The 12,101-nt window shown below is 39.8% G+C and overlaps 1 long non-coding RNA gene across 1 annotated transcript in view; it reads right to left on the reverse strand.

Annotated features, from left to right (window-relative positions):
* The window catches only part of LOC140595440 (uncharacterized), a 38,764-nt gene extending 26,868 nt beyond the window's left edge, over positions 1-11,896 (reverse strand). The window contains exon 1 of the long non-coding RNA XR_011997038.1: positions 11,816-11,896. This is a non-coding gene — a long non-coding RNA (uncharacterized lncRNA). The remainder of the gene's footprint in view (positions 1-11,815) is intronic.
* Between the last annotated feature and the right edge of the window lie 205 nt (positions 11,897-12,101).

Raw genomic sequence — 12,101 nt, forward strand, 5'->3', positions numbered from 1 at the left:
TGTTGCTAATCTCATCACTTGTTTTGCCTTAAAGTATATATTAATGATGATTCTGGTTATTTAATATTAATAAGTGCTCTTTTTAAAAAAAAGTAGATCTGTATTGGGCTTTACATAGAATGTGAAGATTAGTGTGATTAAGTACTCTGAATTCTTAAATAATCATTTTAACCACTTCTAACAAATTTAAGTTGAATGCTTTTAAAAGTTCTTCTAAAACCATTGTAGGTTTTATTTTGTAAAATCTGCTTCAAAAATTAGTCTACCACTGTGAAAGAATTGCTTTTAATAGAGAGATTGGGGGAAAAAAGAGAAAGGGAGATTTAGGAGGAGAAAAATGTCAAGTGAATCAATATGATTAATTAAATTAAATGTGGATTTATAAAACTCATATTCATAGATTTACACAATATATTCACAGTGACATTTAAAACATGTTTTGAAAATCCCTAAATAAAGTCCCATGTACATGAAGACATTTTTCATCTTTAAGAAAGAAAAAAAAAACTTAACCACATAATAGAATCATATAACTTTACTGCCATCTACTATGCATTTCAGGAGTTTTTTGACAGAAAACCTGGGACAATTTTAATATGTAAAAGTTTTAAAGGAAGTTATATCCATTTTTGCTACTTTCTGAGATGTTGATGCTTAACCCAATAGATAGTCTTGACTACTAATGTAACACAAGTAGCTTTACTTGTTTTAAATTCACATCAAGGTCATTTTGATGTTAACCCATTGAGTTTACCTATTTGGTGTTAACCCATTAAGGTCGCTATGCTATTCTACTGGATGACTAAATTGTTTAACTTAACAGGTCAAATATTCCTAAAAACAAACAAGTTAATTTTTATAAGTTGTGAAATATAATGTGGAGGACAGGAGCTGGTTCTTAGGTTTCTGAAATTGTTTTTTAAAAATTCAGGCAATACAAAGATAAAAGTACCTTATACCTATGTATAGAGTTAACATCTATGAATGATAAAAATGACAACAAGGTCATTAGCATGGCACAACACCTAATATAAGAGATTTGGAGAGGATATTTCAGGTTCAGACAGTACTTAATGGTGTGATTTATACATAAATCAATTTAACTTAAGAAAACTAATAGTCTTTCAGTAGTGATTCTGAATTATTACTTACTTTCTTCCTCAAAGTCTGTTAATGTTGATGGGTTTCTCCCCCAATCCTATGTATTTCATATTAGTATAAAATTTTTTATTCCAGCTTTCATGAAGAGTTTATTATGTTGCTTTCATAAAAATTCAGCCATGGCCCAAGCTATATTAACAAATGACAATTTTTTCCCCGTAAAAAAGGTTCCAAGATAAAGATTTTGCATCACAGAAAAAAAAAAATGGAGAAAAACTGAGAGAATACTTTGTTTTCTGTAGTAGCTTGCGACTGATGATGAAAAACAAGGAAACAAATGTAATTGATAAAACAAACCCCAAAGGAAGTTTCAGGTATCTCAAATAGGGGAATATTTTTAGTTGCAAATAGCTCAGTTTTGTTTCTAGAACCTAAAATATGTATTTCTGCCCCCCCCCCCATATCGCTTCCAATTTCAATACTTCAGCCTTATCAAAGTAAACAAGCTATTGTTAGAATAGAAAACCCAGCTAGGTTTGAGGGCTGCTGCCACTTCCCTCTCTTCCTAGCACAATCTGGTGCCAATAGCTTTTGGAAAAGGGAAGAAAGAAAGGTCTGCTACTGTGCTGTGTGGAAGCAAAAGGGCAGAGGGGCATCACTTCAATCTCTTGGCTCTAGTTCTTTCTCTCTCTCTCTTTCTCTCTCCCTCTCCCTCTCTCTCATCTCCAGAGAAAAGAGATGCTCTTCATTCACAAAACAAAACAAGAAAATCTCTATAATTATTTTTGGCTCAGCTCCATTGAAATGCATTCTCCTGGAAGCATCTCTGTTTTAGATTAAAACAATGCTTAGAATATTCATTCTCTCCTTTTTCTTTCTCACTCACTGCCCCTGCATGCCACCTACCCCCCCCCCCCCCCCCCCCCCACTGCTCTTCCCCATCCCACACCATTTTTCTCTTGCTTTCTTATTTCCCATCTTGGTTTCTTTTGCTCTTTGTCACTGCCTTTGGTTCTATTTTTCTCAACCATAACAAACCTAGGCCTCAGGGATGCCCACAAGTGCAACTCAAGATTTCTATGGTCAGTGTCAGCTGTTCAAGACTCAACCTCTTCCAACCAGGAAATTTCCCCAATCCTGTGTCACCCATCATACTGTATGATTGTTGATTTGTGATCTGATGTTTCAAAGTGAAAAATAGATGACTTCTAGCCTTATCCTGTTCAGTAAAATTGGGAATAAAATTTACTTTTTCTCTTCCCTCCAGCCCTCTTCAATACCCAGTCCTCAAAAGACGGATAAAATCTTCATTGTCCTGAGTAGGCGGTAGTTATTGAATTCTAAAGGTAAGGCATGGAAAATTATTATTTAAAAAATCAGATTCCATCATTTAGTCACTGACAAAATTTAGCTCATGAAATCAGAATATATCTCTTAATTTTTTTTTCTATGACCAACTTTACCTTTGATTTTGTTTTCCTTAAGGGCAAAAACTTTTACTGTTTTTCTTCTTGTTAAGGGGAAAAATTAAAGCAAATGGAACACAAAATTCCTGTTTGTGTGTACATATTAGTGAAAGTTATCTGTGCTACGGGATTCTCTTCCGAAACAGTGGGTTCATTTGTACTCCTACTAGAAGGCAAGATTTTTTATTTATAATGACATATTTTGTGGAATTCCAATTTCTTATACCTTTCAGTTCTTGGTGATTGTAGACAAAAGTTGCTGATAAACCTTTCATTGGCAGAGGTAGATCTGATACCTACTTTCATTAACGTTAATGTGTTTTTCTATTTCTCACCTTCTAATTGGAATAATTAATTTGTGCTCATTTCAATTCTTGGTTGTTAGCAAAGGCATCCAACCTTAGTACCTATCACCCATGGAATGTATGTCCTGTTTAGGGGTGCATTCTTGCTCCTCTGAACAATGAATGTTTTGTGTGGATACTGTAATCACATATAAGTAGGAACTAGCCTTCCTGCATTATCTTGACAAACAAAACAAAATCCTGACAGTTGCCCAGATGTGAAATGTCTCTGGGATTTCCTATCTGCCCAATAACACTAAAGTAATCTTGTAAGCATGTATTTAAAAGAGTTTAGAAATCTATTTCTACGCCCTCACAAGAACCCTGATTCCTGAACTCTGATTTTCCAAATAGAGAGAAAGAAAAGAAAAAAAAAAGGAAAACCACACACACTGCCATTAATTATACTGTAAACATTTAATAAATATTCTTTCTTTCTATCCTTGCCCTTTTCAAAAGGAAAGGTGGTAATTTACATGTGCTATGCCTTTTTCATCTCATTGTTTTCTGTTTTTTCTTCCTGGCTTTCTTTAACTTCTGTAGAAAAGAGGTGGACATGTTTGAGAAGATAGAAATGTTTACCTAGTACATTTTTTTTTATATATTAAAAAACAGTCTAGGCACCTTGTACTTTGTCTTAGAAGCTTTGTTAAACCACTAGTTCTGGAAGCTGCATTTTAATTACAAAATATTGTAAAAGGAATACAGTAGGAATACACAACCCTTGATTCTGAGCCAAATGAGAGGAAGTTTAATAGCAATGTATGGTTGTAGGAATGGTTATGTTTGGGATCCATATGCATGTTCAACTCACACATTCAGGCAGTGCAATAAAGCAGGGAAAAAACAGCTGATACACAAAAGGGACCGTCTAGACAGTACCCCATCAGTCTGGCTAAATTTGGTGCTGGCATTCCCAGTGGGATTGTAATATAATTGTTCTGGTGTCTGCGTTCATTCCCCCTGTCAAACACCATTCCAAATATATATCCCTCTCCCCCCAACCTTTTTCCTTCCATAAATGTGAAGCCCAAACTGTGCCATGCTAGAGAGGGTGTTAGATGGCCCAACACCAAGAAAATGTTATAATTTAGCAAAATCACATTGTTTAATTCTTTTAAAAAAAAAAAAATCCCTGTCACTTCTTAACTCTGAATAGAATTAATTCCAGTCAAATTTTAATAATTTAAATTAGAACATGGAAAAATTTACATGCAAATACAAATAACCTTGAAATATTGAGCACTTCAGATGAAAGTAAATAGGCCTTTTTACCCTTTTATATTTATTAACCTTTGTTAGAAAATTTAACAGAAATCAGAGATGTGAAAGTGTAATGATGGACATGGATCATAAATTCTAATGAAGAAAGGCTAATGAAAAAAATGTTAAGCAAAAGCACTGAAAAAATGCAAATTGTGTATTTTTTCTTTCTTGGGTCTAAAAGTCATAATATTTTTTCTCTCTCACCATCTTTTGAAAGTTAAATTTCTGTTAATTTATATATGAATGATTTGGGGGGAGGGGGGCTTTTTAAAGGAGAAACCAGAAATACTGATTCACTGACTTGTGGCAACTATCAACATTTTCTAAATATTCTGGTTTGAGACATCAGAACATGAAAATCCCTACTTACAGAAAAATAAACTAAAAGGCCTGTCATTAAAATGCATACTTATTGACAAGCATATATTATTGACAAAAATGCTTATGATCTAAAAACTTCCACACTATTGAAATTTAAGTGGTCAGATTCTTTTTTTTTTTAAAGAAAAATGCAGATTTTTGGATTGCCATATAAAATAATAACCAGACACACTTACTTTATTTATTTATTTGTTCTGTTCCCAAGTGTCACTTCTGGGCAGTGTTTAGATATTAAAATTGACTAGGAAACAGATTTTTTAAATCTTTTATTTATTTATTTATTTTAGCTCCAAGAAAGATTATCTTGAGAAAGAGGCTGAGCTGTTTTGTTTTGTTAATTATGGGTCTCTATTTGTACTTCTGGAGGTTTTGGAGGTTAGTAATTCTGTTTGGGATCCTATAAACAGAATTCGTCTCCCATCTCAGCAGTTTTGAGAGGCTGGGTAGACTAGGATCCCAAGTGAGTGAAGGAAGTCCACACCCTCATCAGACACCACTCTAACTAGAGCAAATTCCAAGAAAATAGTTCAGGCACTAGATCCTGGTTTTATCCAAGTTTAGGAGGCTGGGAGGCAAGGACACCAACCAAGCCAGGGCTAAGGAGAAATGGCTGTTCCAGGAAGAAGCAAGACCCAGGGCCTCAACCCGCACAAAGACAGAGCACAATTGCACAGAAAACACCACCAAAGCAATCAGGACATGCTCAGATAACATTTTACAGAAGTCTTAAAAATTCCAATGTGAAAATATAAGATTTCAGGTGTCTTAAAATTCTCACGTGTTAAAAATAAGAGATTGTAGCCTTCCATTTTGAAAAAGCGTGATCTCCAATTTTTCCCCTTCCTTGTATGATTTTTTTCTTCCGGCTTTGCACACGGGGAATGAGAAACACAACATTAAAAAAAAAAAAAAAAGACAAAATAATAATATTTGAACCGTGGCTGCCTGAAGATGGGGGATTCATTCGCTCGTGATGGGCTTTTATTCACTTGCCTTTTGTACCTTATATGCTGGGAGGAGAGGGGAAGGGAGGCGCGGGCCGGCTGCAGGCCTGCCTGAGAGGAGACAGTGTGGCGACAATCTGAGTTTTATACTCGATTCTCGAACCGCTGGACAATATCCTAGGAGACCTCTTGGGTCTTCAGTGGATTAAGAGGAATGCGTCGCGCCCCGGCTCTTTCCCGCTAACTAGGGGGCCTGGGCCTGAGGGCCCCGGAGCCGGGCTGCTGCGGGCGGGAGGGAGAGGGGAGGCGGGGGGAGGGGGCAGAGGGGAGGGGGCTGGGGGGACAGGGGAGAGGGGAGAAGGGAGGGGGCTGCGGGGACAGGGAGAGGGGAGGGGAGGGGAGGGGGCTGCTGCGGGGACAGGGGAGAGGGGAGGCGGGGGGGGGAGGGGGCATAGGGGAGGGGGCTGCGGGGACGGGGCAGAGAGGAGGCGAGGGGAGGGGAGGGGAGGAGGCGAGGGGAGGGGAGGGGAGGGGGCTGCTGCGGGGACAGGGGAGAGGGGAGGCCCGGGCTGCGAGGCCTGCGGGCGGGAGGCGAGGGGGTAGGGGGCTGCTGCGGGGAGAGGGGAGAGGGGAGGCGAGGCAGGGGGCTGCTGCAGGCTGCGGGGCCTGGGAGCGGGAGGTGGAGGGGAGAGGGGAGAGGGGAGGCGGGCAGGCCAGGGCTGCGGGCGGGAGGCGGAGGGGAGAGGGGAGGCGAGCAGGCCGGGGCTGCGGGGCTGCGGGGCGTGCGGGAGGGGGCTGCGGGCGGGGAGCGGGAGGCGCGCGGCGGGGAGGGGGAGGGGGAGGGGAGGGGAGGGGAGGGGGAGGGGGAGGGGAGGGGAGGGGAGGGGGAGGGGCGGCGGAGGGGGTGTGGCGTGTGCGGGAGCGTGTGCGCCTGTGCCTGCGCGCGGGGCGGCCCCGACCGGGCGGCGGCGGCGCGGGCCTGGGCTGCGCCGGCTCGTGGCGGGACGGGCAGGCGCCCGGGGCGGCGGGGCCGGGCGTGCGGAGGCGGCGCCGGGGCCTGCTCGGGGCCTGCTCGGGGCCTGCACCCGGCGGCCGCGGAGCGGGAGCGGGCCCGCCGCGAGGGGCGGGGGTCTGTCTGCAGCTGCCCCTCACACTGGAATAAAAGAACTTTTTTTTTTTCCAGGGGTAGGGGAGCTGTGAATACCTTTCCCAATAAGAGATGAGGCATATTGAAAACTATATTAAATTACCCTGATTAACAATTTAGCCACGAACAGGGGAGCTTTGGGAGATCTCTATAGGCAGGACTGGGGGCTATTCATGCCAGCAGCTAAGAGGTCGAAAGGTTTCTGAAGTTCACAGGCTCAGAGCCTTTGTTATGCTAACAGACAATCTCAAATCAGCTGCCTAGTGGAGTGTGAAATATAAATGATTCCTTGAGAACTTCCAATAAGTTGTCACTCTTGCTCTCCAAATACCGGGACAGGCTGCTAATTTCTAGCAGGCCCTTTTGCAACATCGCTAGCCCTAAATGAATGCCTTTGTAGTTCAAATAATCTTTTCAAGGGAGCTGTCCTATCATCATAGCCCAAATGCATCTTGGTTTTGACTATTAAATGAAAATCAGGGCTCAGCAGTGCTTGACTTTTCCAAGCGCCCGATGTTTGGGAAGGGTGGTGGCAGCTCTCATGCACAACAAGTTAGCACCCACTGCAGGAGGGCCGGGGCATTAATAACAGCTCTCGGCCCCAGGAGCTACCCCAACTCTCACCCCCCACTCCCTACCAGGAACAATGCTCTGGGAGAGATTTACGTGGCTTCCCTCGGGCTAGACTACCTTCCTCTTTCAACCACACCAACACGTCTCTGATTTATGGACCCCTCTGTCCGAGAGGACAGCCAGCTGACCTGCTAGCATCTGACTGGTCACTCCGAAGCATCAACTTTGGAGATGGATGTATTCCTTCTTCAGGGCAGGCGAGGCCAAGGGGAAGAGGCAAGGTGTGTGTCCAGGCCATGCCCGTAGTATCTGATATCCTTGTGGATATTATTTTATCACTTTCCCATAAGAAGGATACAAACATGGCTTATGATCTTGGGTATGACCCTTGAGTGCGTGCAGATGGGAAAAAGGAGTACTGGCTCTCTGAGTCTGAATTACAAAGCTTTTAAAATAAGGAACCACTCCCCATTCCAAAATCAAGAGAAGTTGGGGGGAATGAGAATGAGAATCTATCTGGGAAAGCCTGTGCCCAAACTAAACATTCTACTAAGAAGGAACAAAGCTAATTTACACAAATAAAGAAAACACGCAAAAGAGAGGACAGAAACCAAGGAAATCAGAAACCCATTTCCATCAGTCTTTACAAAGGAAGGAAGTGAAACCTTGACAGTAATAACTTGAGTCCTAGAAATGTTGATATTTCTGACTCTAGGTCCTCTACTTCTTTGCTGAAATACAAAAAGGCCATGATACCCAGAAGTCTCTGTTTTTTCCAGAGAGAGCAGGTTTGATCTTTGGCAAGAAACAGGGGGGAAAAAAAATCAAATGGGCTGTCTTTCCTAATATATTCCTGAGGTAAGTTTATAAACATATAAACACACAAAGGCAATATATTTTAATACACCCTTAGGTAACTTTATAAATCTGGGTGATACAGCTCTGCAGAAAAACCAAGGGCCTTGATTCCCCTTCATCTTCTTCCTCTAACTACATTTCAAAATATTATACCAAAAATGTTTCGGGCAGTTCACTTTGATTGATATAGAAACTGGTTTAAGTGAACACTTTTTTTCTGCTTTGGGTATACTAAGACTCACCTCTCTATATTAATGTATTAATTACATCTTTAAAAAGTGGTAGTGTAACTTACACCAGTTTTGGAATCATCTAGCTTACATGTTTCAATCTTATTATTATTATTATTTTTTTTAAAAAAGCCAGGATACAAAATACAATGGTAAAAACTCTGGGATTCAACTCAGAGAATTTGGCCATGAGAATAGGAGAGAGTGTTTAGGAATCAGGTCATTATTTGTCTTTCAAATCCTTATTTGTTTCACCCAGTAAAACAATCTGCAAATAATATTGGCTACAAAAATAACTGACATTGCTTCAGATTACTGACATTAAAGGAGTTTAAAAAAAAAAAAAAGTTTGTGGTTTCTTCTGCCAAATACCAAAATTAGATGATAATTTGTTATCGATCCCCTCACACCCTTTCCAGAGGGACTTAGCATCCTGGTTATCCTTATTTCAGAGATAGCAGAATGACTGGCTTCGGACCCACTTCTAATTACACACAGAAAGGCAACACTGGTAGCTTAAAAGTTCAGCAGATGTGACACAACTTGCTTAGATTTAACTTTTCATCCCCTCTCCATTTAAAAAATTTTAATTAATCTTCAACTGTAAGCAACTACACGTTATTGACACATGCTGGATATTCAAAGGAGAAACACCTTCTCTGTGCTTCCAAATACTTACTTTACCACTTCCAAGTGTCCTCTCTCTTTCCCGTCTTTAACACATCAAAACAGGGAAGAAAGCGCTTTTGTGTTATAACTACAGAGAAAACATTTGAGAATGTGTCAATGCTGTGAATACCAGCACCAGTTTGGGGGTTGGTTTGTTTTTCCCCCTGCCGTGGTATTTCTTTTCCCTTTGCTTTTGCAGTCTTTAAACTCTGGCCACTTTGAGAAAAGCAATGGTTGAAATGAAAAGTTAGGACAAATTGTATTAAACCTGTGTGTCGCCAGAATATGAGCATGATGAAAGCAGTGTTAGGACATTACAGAGCCAGAGCAGCTCTCCACACACAGAAAATTAAAATAAAAAATAAAAGCTGGCCTTCTTTACTTTCTGAAATACTTAAGACCTAAGAGAAAGGGGATTCCTATTTAAAAAAAGAAAAAAAAATGCAAGCAAGTTTCCAGAGTTGCCATTTCTGCAGATTGGGGGTGTCTGAATGCGTGTGTTTGTGTGTGTGCATTTGAGAGTGTGTTTGGGGAGAAGAGAAAGAATGGGAGACGAGGAAGGGCAGATAACTTTACTGACATATTAATTCTTTAGATAGCAGTAAATGAATGGTCCAAATAGACATTTGTTTCCCTTAATAGGTTTTGTACAGGTCTCTTACAAGCTGTGGCATATGCTTCATTTATATGTATATTTATTTAGAAGGATTGAGAAGAATAGGTGTAGTTTGTCTATAGTCGCAGTTATTATTTAAAGTCCAAAGAGGTTACAACTTTTTCCTACCCCAAACACGAATACAAAGGTCTCTTGTATGTGCTTACTGCATTACATTCAAGGCCAATTAAAAATAAAGATAATATTCTAACTCTCCAGCCTGGGGAGGAGGAAAGAGGCTAAAAGGCAAAATGACTCCAAGATGGCTGCCCCTTCCTCCTTCCCCTCCTTACTGCCTGTTTTCCACATAGAAATTAATGTAATATTTTGTTTAGAAATCACATTGTAGGTCATTTGCAAATGAGGCAGCCTCGGAGGCACCCATATCTGCCTAGAATACTCTCACAATGCCATCGAGGTATGGAGAGATTAAAATGCAAACATTCAAATGTATTTAGATTTGTACACAGTAACTGAACTCACATACATTCACACTTGAATGTGTGAGCCACACACACAGCTGCAAATGGAATAAAAGGCCGAAATCCTTCTTAATTCTTAGGACAGAAGGGCAAAGGAGGGCTCCAGGCCACCTCCTTCCTCCCCAAAGGTTCGAAAATGCCCTGTTCCTGGTCTGGATTCGATTTTTTAAAAAAGATATATCTTACTGATGACTCTCTCATTAGGCAGACTTCTAAAGTCTGGGGAGACAAGATTTCCATAAATTATCTCTCTAACTCATCTCACGCTGGTGCAAAATGCAAAGCTAAAATTGTTGTGTGTGTGTGTGTGTGTGTTTTATTTTTTGCATTTCTTTAAAAAAGAGAGAATACCAGGCTAACCAGTTCCCTAACATGTTAAAGGATTAAGATCTCTAGTAATTACTGCTCTTAATTATAATAAACATATATTCTCAATGATCAAATCCCACCCATAAAGCTAAACTAAAATAATGTTGAGAATAAATAAAAGTATATTTAGGGCTTTATCACAGATTTATAGCAGGTTACTCTCTAGACTGGAGTGCACTAGGCATAGAACAAAGCAAATGGTTTAGTTCCTATAGGAAATATATTAAAGAGGAAAAAAAAAAAAGAAAAAAGCCCACAACCCTTTATCTAAAAGCCATCAGGGACAAGCACTCAATACAAGTTAACAAGCAGGAACTGATAAGATAACATTTATATGAGGTCAGAAGTCAAATGCCAGTCAAAGGCTTTTAACCTCTTGGGTCATAAACAGGAATAGTTAAAAGTGAGAGGTAGTTATTTATCGGATTTTAAGGGTATCTGATCATTGCCAGAGAATCACCAATGATGAAACTAATTAGGATTTATAGAAAAAGAACTTTGTAGCTATTCAAAGAAAATTAACCTACAAACCCATAATTCTGCAATTGGTAGAGAGCAAAACAAACAAAAAAACACCCTTCTTTTGAGGGGGGAAGAAATCTAGCAATTTAAACAGAGTTAGTAACAAAATCCCTCTCAGAAACAATAATTTATAGTAAATGTATATATCGATTAATATATGGTAAATGACAGACCTTATAAATTCTGTATCAACCATCTAACAACAAAAATAAGCATTATAGAATTTATTTGCAATTTTTGTTCTTTTTCTTTCACTCCCCCTTCAGACCTCCTGAATGAGACAGGATATAACTCCGATAATCACAATACTTCTTGCCCTCAGAATGCCGTCATTTACAGATTTAAAAATATATATGTATTCTAATGGCAATTATTTTAAAACATCAGAATATCAAAACTGCTTCATTAAAATTTTATCTTAATCTATCCAGAGAAACAGATGTCTCTTCCTTTATTTACTGTCAGAATATTTTCCTTTGTTTTGATTTTTGTCCTTTTTTGTCTTTTTTTGTAGGTTCCCATTCCAAACAGTTCCTGGTCTCAGAGTCCATGCTGGCTTATATTTTCAAAGCATACCACCCTCCCTTTTTTCTCTTTTGCAATAAAAGAAAGCAGATCTAGATATTTCTTTCTAGAGAGAGAGAGAGAGAGAGAGAGAGAGGGATGGTCGTTAGGCCTGCTAAGGCCCACTGTTTCTTTAAACAGAGTCCACAATACACTAGGCGAACATTGTGGATTTAAAATGCTTTTAAATATTTATCAGAAGTATTTTATCATCATATTCAAATGACACCTGGAGTGCACTCACCTTTATTGACAATCTCTGTTCTGAAAGTCCATTTGCTTCCTTAAAGCCCCCCAAGCAGAACAAGGACTACCCGTTTTCATTCAGTTAATGTTTAGTAAAAAACCAAGCAACCTTAATCAGCATGCTGATTGCATCGTCAACTAACAAATAATTTACTACTCTGAGCATTGCATTCCATTAAAAGCTCATTAAATTTTCTGTTCTCCAATGGGAGGTTTAGCTTTTGAACTGCATGCTTTTGCTTCGAATGATCATTTATTCCATTTTTGCAAAATGTTGTGTTTTT

Source organism: Vulpes vulpes, chromosome 14, assembly GCF_048418805.1.
Source record: "Vulpes vulpes isolate BD-2025 chromosome 14, VulVul3, whole genome shotgun sequence".
NCBI lineage: Eukaryota > Metazoa > Chordata > Mammalia > Carnivora > Canidae > Vulpes > Vulpes vulpes.